Source organism: Heterodontus francisci, unplaced genomic scaffold, assembly GCF_036365525.1.
Source record: "Heterodontus francisci isolate sHetFra1 unplaced genomic scaffold, sHetFra1.hap1 HAP1_SCAFFOLD_1014, whole genome shotgun sequence".
Taxonomy (NCBI): Eukaryota; Metazoa; Chordata; class Chondrichthyes; order Heterodontiformes; family Heterodontidae; genus Heterodontus; species Heterodontus francisci.
In genome coordinates this window covers 106,445-121,255 of record NW_027140780.1, presented here as the reverse complement: position 1 = coordinate 121,255, position 14,811 = coordinate 106,445, and the positions used below count along the sequence as shown (strand labels likewise).

The 14,811-nt window shown below is 54.1% G+C and overlaps 4 non-coding genes and 7 pseudogenes across 4 annotated transcripts; all 11 read left to right on the top strand.

Moving 5' to 3' along the window:
* The first annotated feature begins 5,096 nt into the window (after window positions 1–5,096).
* On the top strand, window positions 5,097–5,272 carry LOC137361023 (U2 spliceosomal RNA; annotated as a pseudogene).
* Window positions 5,273–5,652: 380 nt separating this feature from the next.
* LOC137361071 (U2 spliceosomal RNA) lies at window positions 5,653–5,799 on the top strand (annotated as a pseudogene).
* A 149-nt stretch (window positions 5,800–5,948) lies between these two features.
* Window positions 5,949–6,131, top strand: LOC137361034 (U2 spliceosomal RNA). The gene has a single exon (XR_010972052.1). It is a non-coding gene; the product is annotated as a U2 spliceosomal RNA (small nuclear RNA).
* Window positions 6,132–6,511: 380 nt separating this feature from the next.
* LOC137361007 (U2 spliceosomal RNA) lies at window positions 6,512–6,702 on the top strand. The gene has a single exon (XR_010972038.1). It is a non-coding gene; the product is annotated as a U2 spliceosomal RNA (small nuclear RNA).
* A 380-nt stretch (window positions 6,703–7,082) lies between these two features.
* On the top strand, window positions 7,083–7,285 carry LOC137361067 (U2 spliceosomal RNA; annotated as a pseudogene).
* Window positions 7,286–7,828: 543 nt separating this feature from the next.
* On the top strand, window positions 7,829–8,009 carry LOC137361030 (U2 spliceosomal RNA; annotated as a pseudogene).
* Window positions 8,010–8,389: 380 nt separating this feature from the next.
* LOC137361072 (U2 spliceosomal RNA) lies at window positions 8,390–8,480 on the top strand (annotated as a pseudogene).
* Window positions 8,481–10,520: 2,040 nt separating this feature from the next.
* LOC137361041 (U2 spliceosomal RNA) lies at window positions 10,521–10,708 on the top strand. The gene has a single exon (XR_010972056.1). It is a non-coding gene; the product is annotated as a U2 spliceosomal RNA (small nuclear RNA).
* A 388-nt stretch (window positions 10,709–11,096) lies between these two features.
* Window positions 11,097–11,243, top strand: LOC137361070 (U2 spliceosomal RNA; annotated as a pseudogene).
* A 149-nt stretch (window positions 11,244–11,392) lies between these two features.
* Window positions 11,393–11,576, top strand: LOC137361035 (U2 spliceosomal RNA). The gene has a single exon (XR_010972053.1). It is a non-coding gene; the product is annotated as a U2 spliceosomal RNA (small nuclear RNA).
* Window positions 11,577–11,956: 380 nt separating this feature from the next.
* LOC137361075 (U2 spliceosomal RNA) lies at window positions 11,957–12,026 on the top strand (annotated as a pseudogene).
* The last annotated feature ends 2,785 nt before the right edge of the window (window positions 12,027–14,811 follow it).

Here is a 14,811-nt window from a genome sequence, read left to right as displayed (position 1 = left end):
CCTTCTTCATCAAGAAAATTCTCTTCGATTGCTGCGGATTTCAAGCGACGGACGTCTTCTGCCTGCAGGATTTCCCCAGCAGTGGATACTTTGACGTGACGTTCCGGAACGTGGCGGGATGCATCAAGTTCCTGAAGGCGTTCAAGGAGAAAGGGGACCGGGCACCACTGTCGATCCTCACAGCGGAGCCGCTCTTCACGCTTCCGTCACAACGGGACCGGGTGGTGACGATTCACCTCTACAACCCCCATGTTCCGGTGGTGGATGTACTCACCTTTCTCGCCAGGTACGTCGAGGTGGCCGGCAGCAGCACTGATGTCAAGGACCCCTTTGGGATCTGGACCAGCAAGCGGCAGGTCAAGGTGACCTTGAAGGTAGATCCCAGTGGAGCCATCATCCACCCTCCCTCCAGCTTCGCTATCGGGGGAAGTCGAGGCTTCTTGGTCTACGCTGGGCAGCCCAGAGTTTGTCGCACCTGTGGCAAATCTGGTCACATGGCAGCCAACTGCAGCACGGTTGTTTGCAAGAACTGCAAGGAGGAAGGCCATCAGACCAAGGACTGTAAGCAGACTAAGTGTTGCAACTTGTGCGGTGCGGCAGGCCATCTCTACAAGACCTGTCCCAAACGTTGTCAAAGCTATGCTCAGGCGGCAAGGTCCAAGGAATGGCCGGGCGAAGGTTCGACGAAGGCGTCCGCTGTTCGAAAGGAGACCAACAACCTTCTCCGCAGTGAGGAACTTCAACCTGAGAAGGAAGGGGAGGCGGCTGAAACCAACGACCCAGCACCTACCCAGCGCCCGGAAACCCCTCCCCCACAGACAGAATCAATGGAGGAGGAGGCAGCAGATGGACAAACAGGTCAGTGGCAAGTGGTCCAGAGGAGAACCACAAAGAAAAAACATCCCAAAGCCACCACCCAAACCAGTGGCAAGAGGAGGCTCTCTTCTGAATCAGACTGCAACAACTCCTCTTCACTGGACGGGGAAATGCTGGAACGACAGCCCCTTCAAAAGAGGCGGCAGAACTCCGAGATGGATGATAAAGCATCCCAGCCCCCGGGCACTGGAAGCTGTGATGGGCCCAGCGTGCCCCAACCCCAATGCCCCACACGTAACGACGTGGCCAACGCATCTCAGCTCCAGGACACCGGGAGCAAAGACACGTCTGGCGCACCTGAGCTCCGGGAGACCGGGAGCTGTGATGTTTTCGAGGAGGAACAGATGGAAGCAGCTGAGGACAACCCAATCCTCTCTGCCTACAAGACCCCCCCGATGTCACCCGAGCGGCACAAACCCTGCAGGAAAAATCAGGAGGGGTTTCTGAGCCCAACCAACGTGAAACTGCTTGCGCATACGATGGGTATGCAGGAACATCCCGAAGGGGAAGGACTGGGACTAGCGAGGACAAATGGTATGGGAAGCAACAACTAATTTTTAGTAAAAAATGGGTGTAAGAATTGCTTCCATTAATGTGCGTAGCATTAAATCGACTACGCGATGTGTTTCAACCTTGGATTACCTTGCCAAGGTCAAAGCTGACCTACTGTTTCTGCAGGAGTGTGGAATACCACACCTCAGCACCTACAGGCAGTGGTCGCGATGGTGGTCCCACGGGCCATCGATCTGGTCGGGGGGTAATGACTGCCGTTCCTCCGGCCTGGGTATTCTGCTGCGGGGAGGTAACTTCACCATCTCCGAAGTTAAGGAGGTGGTGGGCGGCCGCCTCCTCGTAGCAGACGTGATGTACAACAACGCTCCGCTCCGGTTGATCAACGTGTACGCCCCGGTACAACGCAGCGAGCGGCTGACCGTCTTCCAGCAGCTCCCACTGCTGCTGGCGACGTCCAGGCCGGTCATCCTAGGCGGTGACTTCAACTGCATCATCGATGCGGCTGGACGATCCGGCAGTGACGACAGCAAACTGGACGCTACGTCCAGATTCCTAGTAGAAACAGTTAAGGATGCCAAACTGCACGACGTCTTCAGCAAACCTGCAGACGGAGCGCAGCGCAGATACACATGGTCAAGATCGGACGGGTCTGCCCGTTCCAGGATTGACTTCCTGTTTGTTTCCCGTGCTGTCACGGTCGGATCCACCGACGTCAAGCCGGTGTTCTTCTCCGACCACTGCCTCTTACTGGCCGACTGTCACTTACAGGACGACCAGCGGGTTGGCAGAGGGACGTGGAAGCTCAATGCGACACTGCTGACCCCAGAGAACGTTGAGGAACTCAAAAGGGATTACAATGGTTGGAGGACCGTGAAACCCCTCTTTGAGTCTCCAGTTCACTGGTGGGAAGCGATTAAGGAGAACATCAAGAGGTTCTTCATCCACAAAGGTGTTCAGAAGGCGAGAGAGAGACAGAGGGAACTGTCCCGACTCCAGAAAATTATGCAAAATCTACTCCGGTTGCAGTCAATGGGGGTCGAGGTCAAGGAGGACCTCCAAGAGGTGAAGAGCCAGCAGGCCTCGCTCTTTGCCAAGGAGGCCTCCAAGATCATCTTCCGGTCCAGAGTCCGCTCCATCGAGCAGGATGAGACGTGCTCGCGTTACTTCTTCCAAAAGGTACACAGAGAGAGCTCTGTTATCAGCAGCCTGAAGGAAGAAGATGGCTCGGTAACGTCTTCGCAGTCCGACATACTAAGGATCAGCAAATCCTTTTATGCTGGGCTGTATGACGCGAAGCCCACAGACAGCAGAGCCTCCCAGTCCTTCCTGTCATCTATCACAGAGGTCTTAGATGACAGCAGGAGGGAGGGACTGGACAAGCCGCTAACTCTGGACGAGCTGACAAAGGCCGTCGAGTCTTTCGAGGCGAGTAAAACTCCCGGGAGCGATGGCTTACCGGTCGAGTTGTACTCGGCCCTGTGGGACTGGGTCGGCCCGGACCTGCTGGAAGTATACGAGAGTATGCTCCTGGCCGGTAGCATGTCAGAATCCATGAGAAAAGGCATCATCACCCTCATTTACAAGCAGAAGGGGGAGAGGGTAGAAATCAGAAATTGGCGGCCCATCTCACTGCTTAATGTTGATTACAAGATTCTGTCCAAAGTCATAGCCAGTCGAGTCAAGTCTGCTCTGGAGCTGGTGATTCACCCCGATCAGACCTGTACTGTACCCGGCAGGAAGATCTCTGATAGCCTCGCGCTACTCAGGGATACGATCGCCTACGTACGGGACAGGAGGGTGGACACCTGCCTCATCAGCCTGGACCAGGAGAAGGCTTTTGACAGGATATCGCACACCTACATGATGGACGTGCTTTCCAAAATGGGGTTTGGGGAGGGAATCTGCAATTGGATCCAACTGCTCTACACAAACATCAGTAGCGCAGTCTCAATCAACGGGTGGGAATCTGAAAGTTTCCCGATCAAATCTGGAGTCAGACAGGGCTGTCCTCTTTCCCCGGTCTTGTTTGTTTGCTGTATTGAACCCTTTGCTGAGTCTATTAGGAAGGATGCGAGCATAAGAGGGGTGACAATCCCAGGCAGCGGAGACACTCAGGTCAAAACCTCCCTGTACATGGATGACGTCGCCGTCTTCTGCTCGGATCCGCTGTCCGTGCGCAGACTGATGAGCATCTGCGACCAGTTCGAACTGGCCTCGGGAGCCAAAGTTAACCACGGCAAGAGCGAGGCCATGTTCTTTGGGAACTGGGCTGACCGATCCTTTGTCCCCTTCACCGTCAGGTCAGATTACCTGAAGGTGCTGGGGATATGGTTCGGAAGGGCCGGGGCGTGCACCAAAACATGGGAGGAGCGAGTAGCCAAGGTACGACAAAAGTTGGACATGTGGGGGCAGCGATCTCTCTCCATTGTGGGTAAGAACCTGGTCATCAGGTGCGAGGCGCTCACGTTGTTGCTCTACGTGGCGCAGGTCTGGCCCATACCCCACTCCTGCGCCGTGGCAGTCACCCGAGCCATTTTCCGCTTCGTCTGGGGATCTAAAATGGACCGGGTCCGGAGGGACACGATGTTCAAATCTCTGGACATGGGCGGGAAAAATGTACCCAACGTGGCCCTCATCCTGATGACCACCTTCGTGTGCGGCTGCATCAAGCTATGTGTAGATCCCCAGTACGCAAACTCCAAGTGTCACTACGTGCTGAGGTTCTATCTGTCCCCGGTGTTGCGAAGGATGGGCCTGGTCACATTGCCGCGGAACGCTCCGTGCAGTTGGGCGGCGCCGTACCACCTATCCTTCGTGGAGCAGTTTCTGCGGAAAAACACCTTTGACCACCGGTCCATCAGGCAGTGGTCTGCACGGAATGTCCTCAAGGCCCTATGGGAAAAGGAAACGGTGGATCCTGTCGGATGGTTCCCCGAGCAGACCGTCAAAGTCATTTGGCGGAATGCCTCATCACCAGAACTTTCAAACAAGCACCAAGACGTAGCTTGGCTGGTGGTGAGAAGGGCCCTCCCCGTCAGATCCTTCATGCACACCCGAAGTCTCGCCCCCTCCGCACAGTGCCCCCGCGTTGGCTGTGGTGGGGAAGAGACGGTCGCCCACCTCCTCCTGGAATGTGCCTTTGCAAAGCAGGTGTGGAAAGAGATGCAGTGGTTTTTGTCAAGGTTCATCCCAAGCAGCTCTGTAACACAGGAGTCTGTGCTCTACGGGCTGTTCCCAGGGACGCACACCGAGACAAACATCAACTGCTGCTGGAGGACTATCAATTCGGTGAAAGACGCCCTTTGGTCTGCCCGAAACTTGCTGGTCTTCCAGCGCAAAGAGTTGTCCACCGCCGAATGTTGCAGACTGGCACATTCCAAGGTCCAGGACTACGTGCTGAGGGACGCACTAAAGCTTGGGGCAGCCGCAGCAAAGGCTCAATGGGGAAAGACCACAGTGTAAGGTTCCCCCACCAAGCTGGACTGAGGGGCTGGATCAATGGGAAACCCCTCGAACTGTATCGTTAATATTCTCAATTGCTGTAAATGTAAAACTGTAATTGACATGACAATTGTGAAACGGAAGGGTTGGGAAGAAACTCATGACAGTATTGAAGGAAACTGATCTCCCTTGCAATGTTTGTATTTTTTGGTGCTGTTTGGAAACTGTTTGGCAATGTAATTTTTACAGATTTTTATGAATAAAGTATATTTTGGAAATAAAAAAAAAATCTGTTCTTATCAGTTTAATATCTGATACGTCCCCTATCTGGGGACCAAATATTAAATTGATTTTTGGGACAGGGAGATGGAGCAGGGGCTTGCCCCGTCCACTCCATGCATCCACCTGGTATTGCAGTGTTTCCAGGAGCGGTGCAGCTTCCCCCCTCCATGGGGGCGAGACCCCTGCTGAAAAATAGAATTCGCAATAGTGACGGCGCTGCTGACTTTGCTGCAGTTTTCCGTGGGCGCTACGCTGCCCCCTGTTGGATTGCCCCGCAGTTGCAGGCCGCCCTTTGCTGCCCAGCGCGCGCGGTTGTCTTTGTTCCTGCGCAATGCCTCGCGCAGAAGCGCGAGGAATGGCTGCGCGTGGCATGCACGCGTGCTTTCCTTTCTGCTTGCAAGGCCCGGCAACAAAAGGAGCTCTGGCTCAAAGACCGCCCGCCGTCGCCTCTTTCGCCCGAGGCTCGCCCACCCGGCGGCTACTTTGACGTAGAGGCCGCACGCCGGGCCTGACGCGCGCAGCAAACGCAGTTTTAGGGCCATCGCTTCTCGGCCTTTTGGCTAAGATCAAGTGTAGTATCTGTTCTTGTAAGGTTCCCCCACCAAGCTAGACTGAGGGGCTGGATCCATGGGAAACCCCTCGAACTGTATCATTAATATTCTGAATTGCTGTAAATGTAAAACTGTAATTGACATGACAATTGAGAAACGGAAGGGTTGGGAAGAAACTCATGACAGTATTGAAGAAAACTGATCTCCCTTGCAATGTTTGTATTTTTTGGTGCTGTTTGGAAACTGTTTGGCAATGTAATTTTTACAGATTTTTATGAATAAAGTATATTTTGGAAATAAAAAAAAAAAAAAAAATCTGTTCTTATCAGTTTAATATCTGATACGTCCCCTATCTGGGGACCAAATATTAAATTGATTTTTGGGACAGGGAGATGGAGCAGGGGCTTGCCCCGTCCACTCCATGCATCCACCTGGTATTGCAGTGTTTCCAGGAGCGGTGCAGCTTCCCCCCTCCATGGGGGCGAGACCCCTGCTGAAAAATAGAATTCGCAATAGTGACGGCGCTGCTGACTTTGCTGCAGTTTTCCGTGGGCGCTACGCTGCCCCCTGTTGGATTGCCCTGCAGTTGCAGGCCGCCCTTTGCTGCCTAGCGCGCGTGGTTGTCGTTATTCCTGCGCAATGCCTCGCGCAGAAGCGCAAGGAATGGCTGCGCGTGGCATGCACGCGTGCTTTCCTTTCTGCTTGCAAGGCCCGGCAACAAAAGGAGCTCTGGCTCAAAGACCGCCCGCCGTCGCCTCTTTCGCCCGAGGCTCGCCCACCCGGCGGCTACTTTGACGTAGAGGCCGCACGCCGGGCCTGACGCGCGCAGCAAACGCAGTTTTAGGGCCATCGCTTCTCGGCCTTTTGGCTAAGATCAAGTGTAGTATCTGTTCTTATCAGTTTAATATCTGATACGTCCCCTATCTGGGGACCAAATATTAAATTGATTTTTGGGACAGGGAGATGGAGCAGGGTCTTGCCCCGTCCACTCCATGCATCCACCTGGTATTGCAGTGTTTCCAGGAGCGGTGCAGCTTCCCCCCTCCATGGGGGCGAGACCCCTGCTGAAAAATAGAATTCGCAATAGTGACGGCGCTGCTGACTTTGCTGCAGTTTTCCGTGGGCGCTACGCTGCCCCCTGTTGGATTGCCCCGCAGTTGCAGGCCGCCCTTTGCTGCCCAGCGCGCATGGTTGTCGTTATTCCTGCGCAATGCCTCGCGCAGAAGCGCAAGGAATGGCTGCGCGTGGCATGCACGCGTGCTTTCCTTTCTGCTTGCAAGGCCCGGCAACAAAAGGAGCTCTGGCTCAAAGACCGCCTGCCGTCGCCTCTTTCGCCCGAGGCTCGCCCACCCGGCGGCTACTTTGACGTAGAGGCCGCACGCCGGGCCTGACGCACGCAGCAAACGCAGTTTTAGGGGCATCGCTTCTCGGCCTTTTGGCTAAGATCAAGTGTAGTATCTGTTCTTATCAGTTTAATGAAGGGCCCTCCCCGTCAGATCCTTCATGCACACCCGAAGTCTCGGCCCCTCCGCACAGTGCCCCCGCGTTGGCTGTGGTGGGGAAGAGACGGTCGCCCACCTCCTCCTGGAATGTGCCTTTGCAAAGCAGGTGTGGAAAGAGATGCAGTGGTTTTTGTCAAGGTTCATCCCAAGCAGCTCTGTAACACAGGAGTCTGTGCTCTACGGGCTGTTCCCAGGGACGCACACCGAGACAAACATCAACTGCTGCTGGAGGGCTATCAATTCGGTGAAAGACGCCCTTTGGTCTGCCCGAAACTTGCTGGTCTTCCAGCGCAAAGAGTTGTCCACCACCGAATGTTGCAGACTGGCACATTCCAAGGTCCAGGACTACGTGCTGAGGGACGCACTAAAGCTTGGGGCAGCCGCAGCAAAGGCTCAATGGGGAAAGACCACAGTGTAAGGTTCCCCCACCAAGCTGGACTGAGGGGCTGGAACCATGGGAAGCCCCTCGAACTGTATCGTTAATATTCTGAATTGCTGTAAATGTAAAACTGTAATTGACATGACAATTGTGAAACGGAAGGGTTGGGAAGAAACTCATGACATTATTGAAAGAAACTGATCTCTTTTGCAATGTTTGTATTTTTTCGTGCTGGTTGGAAACTGTTTGGCAATGTAATTTTTACAGATTTTTATGAATAAAGTATATTTTGGAAATAAAAAAAAAAAAAAATCTGTTCTTATCAGTTTAATATCTGATACGTCCCCTATCTGGGGACCAAATATTAAATTGATTTTTGGGACAGGGAGATGGAGCAGGGGCTTGCCCCGTCCACTCCATGCATCCACCTGGTATTGCAGTGTTTCCAGGAGCGGTGCAGCTTCCCCCCTCCATGGGGGCGAGACCCCTGCTGAAAAATAGAATTCGCAATAGTGACGGCGCTGCTGACTTTGCTGCAGTTTTCCGTGGGCGCTACGCTGCCCCCTGTTGGATTGCCCCGCAGTTGCAGGCCGCCCTTTGCTGCCCAGCGCGCGCGGTTGTCTTTGTTCCTGCGCAATGCCTCGCGCAGAAGCGCGAGGCATGGCTGCGCGTGGCATGCACGCGTGCTTTCCTTTCTGCTTGCAAGGCCCGGCAACAAAAGGAGCTCTGGCTCAAAGACCGCCCGCCGTCGCCTCTTTCGCCCGAGGCTCGCCCACCCGGCGGCTACTTTGACGTAGAGGCCGCACGCCGGGCCTGACGCGCGCAGCAAACGCAGTTTTAGGGCCATCGCTTCTCGGCCTTTTGGCTAAGATCAAGTGTAGTATCTGTTCCCATCTCACTGCTTAATGTTGATTACAAGATTCTGTCCAAAGTCATAGCCAGTCGAGTCAAGTCTGCTCTGGAGCTGGTGATTCACCCCGATCAGACCTGTACTGTACCCGGCAGGAAGATCTCTGATAGCCTCGCGCTACTCAGGGATACGATCGCCTACGTACGGGACAGGAGGGTGGACACCTGCCTCATCAGTCTGGACCAGGAGAAGGCTTTTGACAGGATATCGCACACCTACATGATGGACGTGCTTTCCAAAATGGGGTTTGGGGAGGGAATCTGCAATTGGATCCAACTGCTCTACACAAACATCAGTAGCGCAGTGTCAATCAACGGGTGGGAATCTGAAAGTTTCCCGATCAAATCTGGAGTCAGACAGGGCTGTCCTCTGTCCCCGGTCTTGTTTGTTTGCTGTATTGAACCCTTTGCTGAGTCTATTAGGAAGGATGCGAGCATAAGAGGGGTGACAATCCCAGGCAGCGGAGGCACTCAGGTCAAAACCTCCCTGTACATGGATGACGTCGCCGTCTTCTGCTCGGATCCGCTGTCCGTGCGCAGACTGATGAGCATCTGCGACCAGTTCGAACTGGCCTCGGGAGCCAAAGTTAACCACGGCAAGAGCGAGGCCATGTTCTTTGGGAACTGGGCTGACCGATCCTTTGTCCCCTTCAGCGTCAGGTCAGATTACCTGAAGGTGCTGGGGACATGGTTCGGAAGTGCCGGGGCGTGCACCAAAACATGGGAGGAGCGAGTAGCCAAGGTACGACAAAAGTTGGGCATGTGGGGGCAGCGATCTCTCTCCATTGTGGGTAAGAACCTGGTCATCAGGTGCGAGGCGCTCACGTTGTTGCTCTACGTGGCGCAGGTCTGGCCCATACCCCACTCCTGCGCCGTGGCAGTCACCCGAGCCATTTTCCGCTTCGTCTGGGGATCTAAAATGGACCGGGTCCGGAGGGACACGATGTTCAAATCTCTGGACATGGGCGGGAAAAATGTACCCAACGTGGCCCTCATCCTGATGACCACCTTCGTGTGCGGCTGCATCAAGCTATGTGTAGATCCCCAGTACGCAAACTCCAAGTGTCACTACGTGCTGAGGTTCTATCTGTCCCCGGTGTTGCGAAGGATGGGCCTGGTCACATTGCCGCGGAACGCTCCGTGCAGTTGGGCGGCGCCGTACCACCTATCCTTCGTGGAGCAGTTTCTGCGGAAAAACACCTTTGACCACCGGTCCATCAGGCAGTGGTCTGCACGGAATGTCCTCAAGGCCCTACGGGAAAAGGAAACGGTGGATCCTGTCGGATGGTTCCCCGAGCAGACCGTCAAAGTCATTTGGCGGAATGCCTCATCACCAGAACTTTCAAACAAGCACCAAGACGTAGCTTGGCTGGTGGTGAGAAGGGCCCTCCCCGTCAGATCCTTCATGCACACCCGAAGTCTCGCCCCCTCCGCACAGTGCCCCCGCGTTGGCTGTGGTGGGGAAGAGACGGTCGCCCACCTCCTCCTGGAATGTGCCTTTGCAAAGCAGGTGTGGAAAGAGATGCAGTGGTTTTTGTCAAGGTTCATCCCAAGCAGCTCTGTAACACAGGAGTCTGTGCTCTACGGGCTGTTCCCAGGGACGCACACCGAGACAAACATCAACTGCTGCTGGAGGACTATCAATTCGGTGAAAGACGCCCTTTGGTCTGCCCGAAACTTGCTGGTCTTCCAGCGCAAAGAGTTGTCCACCGCCGAATGTTGCAGACTGGCACATTCCAAGGTCCAGGACTACGTGCTGAGGGACGCACTAAAGCTTGGGGCAGCCGCAGCAAAGGCTCAATGGGGAAAGACCACAGTGTAAGGTTCCCCCACCAAGCTGGACTGAGGGGCTGGATCCATGGGAAACCCCTCGAACTGTATCGTTAATATTCTGAATTGCTGTAAATGTAAAACTGTAATTGACATGACAATTGTGAAACGGAAGGGTTGGGAAGAAACTCATGACAGTATTGAAGGAAACTGATCTCCCTTGCAATGTTTGTATTTTTTGGTGCTGTTTGGAAACTGTTTGGCAATGTAATTTTTACAGATTTTTATGAATAAAGTATATTTTGGAAATAAAAAAAAAAAAAAAAAAAAAAATCTGTTCTTATCAGTTTAATATCTGATACGTCCCCTATCTGGGGACCAAATATTAAATTGATTTTTGGAACGGGAGATGGAGCAGGGGCTTGCCCTGTCCACTCCATGCATCCACCTGGTATTGCAGTGTTTCCAGGAGCGGTGCAGCTTCCCCCCTCCATGGGGGCGAGACCCCTGCTGAAAAATAGAATTCGCAATTGTGACGGCTCTGCTGCTCGGCTGACTTTGCTGCAGTTTTTCCTGGGTGCTACGCTGCCCCCTGTTGGATTGCCCCGCAGTTGCAGGCCGCCCTTTGCTGTCCAGCGCGCGCTGTTGTCTTTTTTCCTGCGCAATGCCTCGCGCAGAAGCGCGAGGAATGGCTGCGCGTGGCATGCACGCGTGCTTTCCTTTCTGCTTGCAAGGCCCGGCAACAAAAGGAGCTCTGGCTCAAAGACCGCCCGCCGTCGCCTCTTTCGCCCGAGGCTCGCCCACCCGGCGGCTACTTTGACGTAGAGGCCGCACGCCGGGCCTGACGCGCGCAGCAAACGCAGTTTTAGGGCCATCGCTTCTCGGCCTTTTGGCTAAGATCAAGTGTAGTATCTGTTCTTGTAAGGTTCCCCCACCAAGCTAGACTGAGGGGCTGGATCCATGGGAAACCCCTCGAACTGTATCATTAATATTCTGAATTGCTGTAAATGTAAAACTGTAATTGACATGACAATTGAGAAACGGAAGGGTTGGGAAGAAACTCATGACAGTATTGAAGAAAACTGATCTCCCTTGCAATGTTTGTATTTTTTGGTGCTGTTTGGAAACTGTTTGGCAATGTAATTTTTACAGATTTTTATGAATAAAGTATATTTTGGAAATAAAAAAAAAAAAAAAAAATCTGTTCTTATCAGTTTAATATCTGATACGTCCCCTATCTGGGGACCAAATATTAAATTGATTTTTGGGACAGGGAGATGGAGCAGGGGCTTGCCCCGTCCACTCCATGCATCCACCTGGTATTGCAGTGTTTCCAGGAGCGGTGCAGCTTCCCCCCTCCATGGGGGCGAGACCCCTGCTGAAAAATAGAATTCGCAATAGTGACGGCGCTGCTGACTTTGCTGCAGTTTTCCGTGGGCGCTACGCTGCCCCCTGTTGGATTGCCCTGCAGTTGCAGGCCGCCCTTTGCTGCCTAGCGCGCGTGGTTGTCGTTATTCCTGCGCAATGCCTCGCGCAGAAGCGCAAGGAATGGCTGCGCGTGGCATGCACGCGTGCTTTCCTTTCTGCTTGCAAGGCCCGGCAACAAAAGGAGCTCTGGCTCAAAGACCGCCCGCCGTCGCCTCTTTCGCCCGAGGCTCGCCCACCCGGCGGCTACTTTGACGTAGAGGCCGCACGCCGGGCCTGACGCGCGCAGCAAACGCAGTTTTAGGGCCATCGCTTCTCGGCCTTTTGGCTAAGATCAAGTGTAGTATCTGTTCGGAAGGGCCGGGGCGTGCACCAAAACATGGGAGGAGCGAGTAGCCAAGGTACGACAAAAGTTGGGCATGTGGGGGCAGCGGTCTCTCTCCATTGTGGGTAAGAACCTGGTCATCAGGTGCGAGGCGCTCACGTTGTTGCTCTACGTGGCGCAGGTCTGGCCCATACCCCACTCCTGCGCCGTGGCAGTCACCCGAGCCATTTTCCGCTTCGTCTGGGGATCTAAAATGGACCGGGTCCGGAGGGACACGATGTTCAAATCTCTGGACAAGGGCGGGAAAAATGTACCCAACGTGGCCCTCATCCTGATGACCACCTTCGTGTGCGGCTGCATCAAGCTATGTGTCGATCCCCAGTACGCAAACTCCAAGTGTCACTACGTGCTGAGGTTCTATCTGTCCCCGGTGTTGCGAAGGATGGGCCTGGTCACATTGCCGCGGAACGCTCCGTGCAGTTGGGCGGCGCCGTACCACCTATCCTTCGTGGAGCAGTTTCTGCGGAAAAACACCTTTGACCACCGGTCCATCAGGCAGTGGTCTGCACGGAATGTCCTCAAGGCCCTACGGGAAAAGGAAACGGTGGATCCTGTCGGATGGTTCCCCGAGCAGACCGTCAAAGTCATTTGGCGGAATGCCTCATCACCAGAACTTTCAAACAAGCACCAAGACGTAGCTTGGCTGGTGGTGAGAAGGGCCCTCCCCGTCAGATCCTTCATGCACACCCGAAGTCTCGCCCCCTCCGCACAGTGCCCCCGCGTTGGCTGTGGTGGGGAAGAGACGGTCGCCCACCTCCTCCTGGAATGTGCCTTTGCAAAGCAGGTGTGGAAAGAGATGCAGTGGTTTTTGTCAAGGTTCATCCCAAGCAGCTCTGTAACACAGGAGTCTGTGCTCTACGGGCTGTTCCCAGGGACGCACACCGAGACAAACATCAACTGCTGCTGGAGGGCTATCAATTCGGTGAAAGACGCCCTTTGGTCTGCCCGAAACTTGCTGGTCTTCCAGCGCAAAGAGTTGTCCACCACCGAATGTTGCAGACTGGCACATTCCAAGGTCCAGGACTACGTGCTGAGGGACGCACTAAAGCTTGGGGCAGCCGCAGCAAAGGCTCAATGGGGAAAGACCACAGTGTAAGGTTCCCCCACCAAGCTGGACTGAGGGGCTGGAACCATGGGAAGCCCCTCGAACTGTATCGTTAATATTCTGAATTGCTGTAAATGTAAAACTGTAATTGACATGACAATTGTGAAACGGAAGGGTTGGGAAGAAACTCATGACATTATTGAAAGAAACTGATCTCTTTTGCAATGTTTGTATTTTTTCGTGCTGGTTGGAAACTGTTTGGCAATGTAATTTTTACAGATTTTTATGAATAAAGTATATTTTGGAAATAAAAAAAAAAAAAGTATCTGTTCTTATCAGTGCTTATTTGATTGAGAAGAGACCATGATCATTGCCTTTTGATCCTGGGGAAGCTTTGAGTAAAATGGCTATAACCAATTTTCGAGCTTCGGGCCAGGGAGTGCGCAACACCGTTCGGGTGGTCGTGAAGGACAAGGAAGGAGATGCACCGGTCGATCGCACCTTCTTCATCAAGAAAATTCTTTTCGATTGCTGCGGATTTCAAGCGACGGACGTCTTCTGCCTGCAGGATTTCCCCAGCAGTGGATACTTCGACGTGACGTTCCGGAACGTGGCGGGATGCATCAAGTTCCTGAAGGCGTTCAAGGAGAAAGGGGACCGGGCTCCACTGTCGATCCTCACAGCGGAGCCGCTCTTCACGCTTCCGTCACAACGGGACCGGGTGGTGACGATTCACCTCTACAACCCCCATGTTCCGGTGGTGGATGTACTCACCTTTCTCGCCAGGTACGTCGAGGTGGCCGGCAGCAGCACTGATGTCAAGGACCCCTTTGGGATCTGGACCAGCAAGCGGCAGGTCAAGGTGACCTTGAAGGTAGATCCCAGTGGAGCCATCATCCACCCTCCCTCCAGCTTCGCTATCGGGGGAAGTCGAGGCTTCTTGGTCTACGCTGGGCAGCCCAGAGTTTGTCGCACCTGTGGCAAATCTGGTCACGTGGCAGCCAACTGCAGCACGGTTGTTTGCAAGAACTGCAAGGAGGAAGGCCATCAGACCAAGGACTGTAAGCAGACTAAGTGTTGCAACTTGTGCGGTGCGGCAGGCCATCTCTACAAGACCTGCCCCAAACGTTGTCTCAGCTATGCTCAGGCGGCAAGGTCCAAGGAATGGCCGGGCGAAGGTTCGACGAAGGCGTCCGTTGTTCGAAAGGAGACCAGCAACCTTCTCCGCAGTGAGGAACTTCAACCTGAGAAGGAAGGGGAGGCGGCTGAAACCAACGACCCAGCACCTACCCAGCGCCCGGAAACCCCTCCTCCACAGACAGAATCAATGGAGGAGGAGGCAGCAGATGGACAAACAGGTCAGTGGCAAGTGGTCCAGAGGAAAACCACAAAGAAAAAACATCCCAAAGCCACCACCCAAACCAGTGGCAAGAGGAGGCTTTCATCTGAATCAGACTGCAACAACTCCTCTTCACTGGACGGGGAAATGCTGGAACGACAGCCCCTTCAAAAGAGGCGGCAGAACTCCGAGATGGATGATCAAGCATCCCAGCCCCCGGGCACTGGAAGCTGTGATGGGCCCGGCGTGCCCCAACCCCAATTCCCCACACGTAACGACGTGGCCAACGCATCTCAGCTCCGGGACACCGGGAGCAAAGACACGTCTGGCGCACCTGAGCTCCGGGAGACCGGGAGCTGTGATGTTTTCGAGGAGGAACAGATGGAAGCAGCTG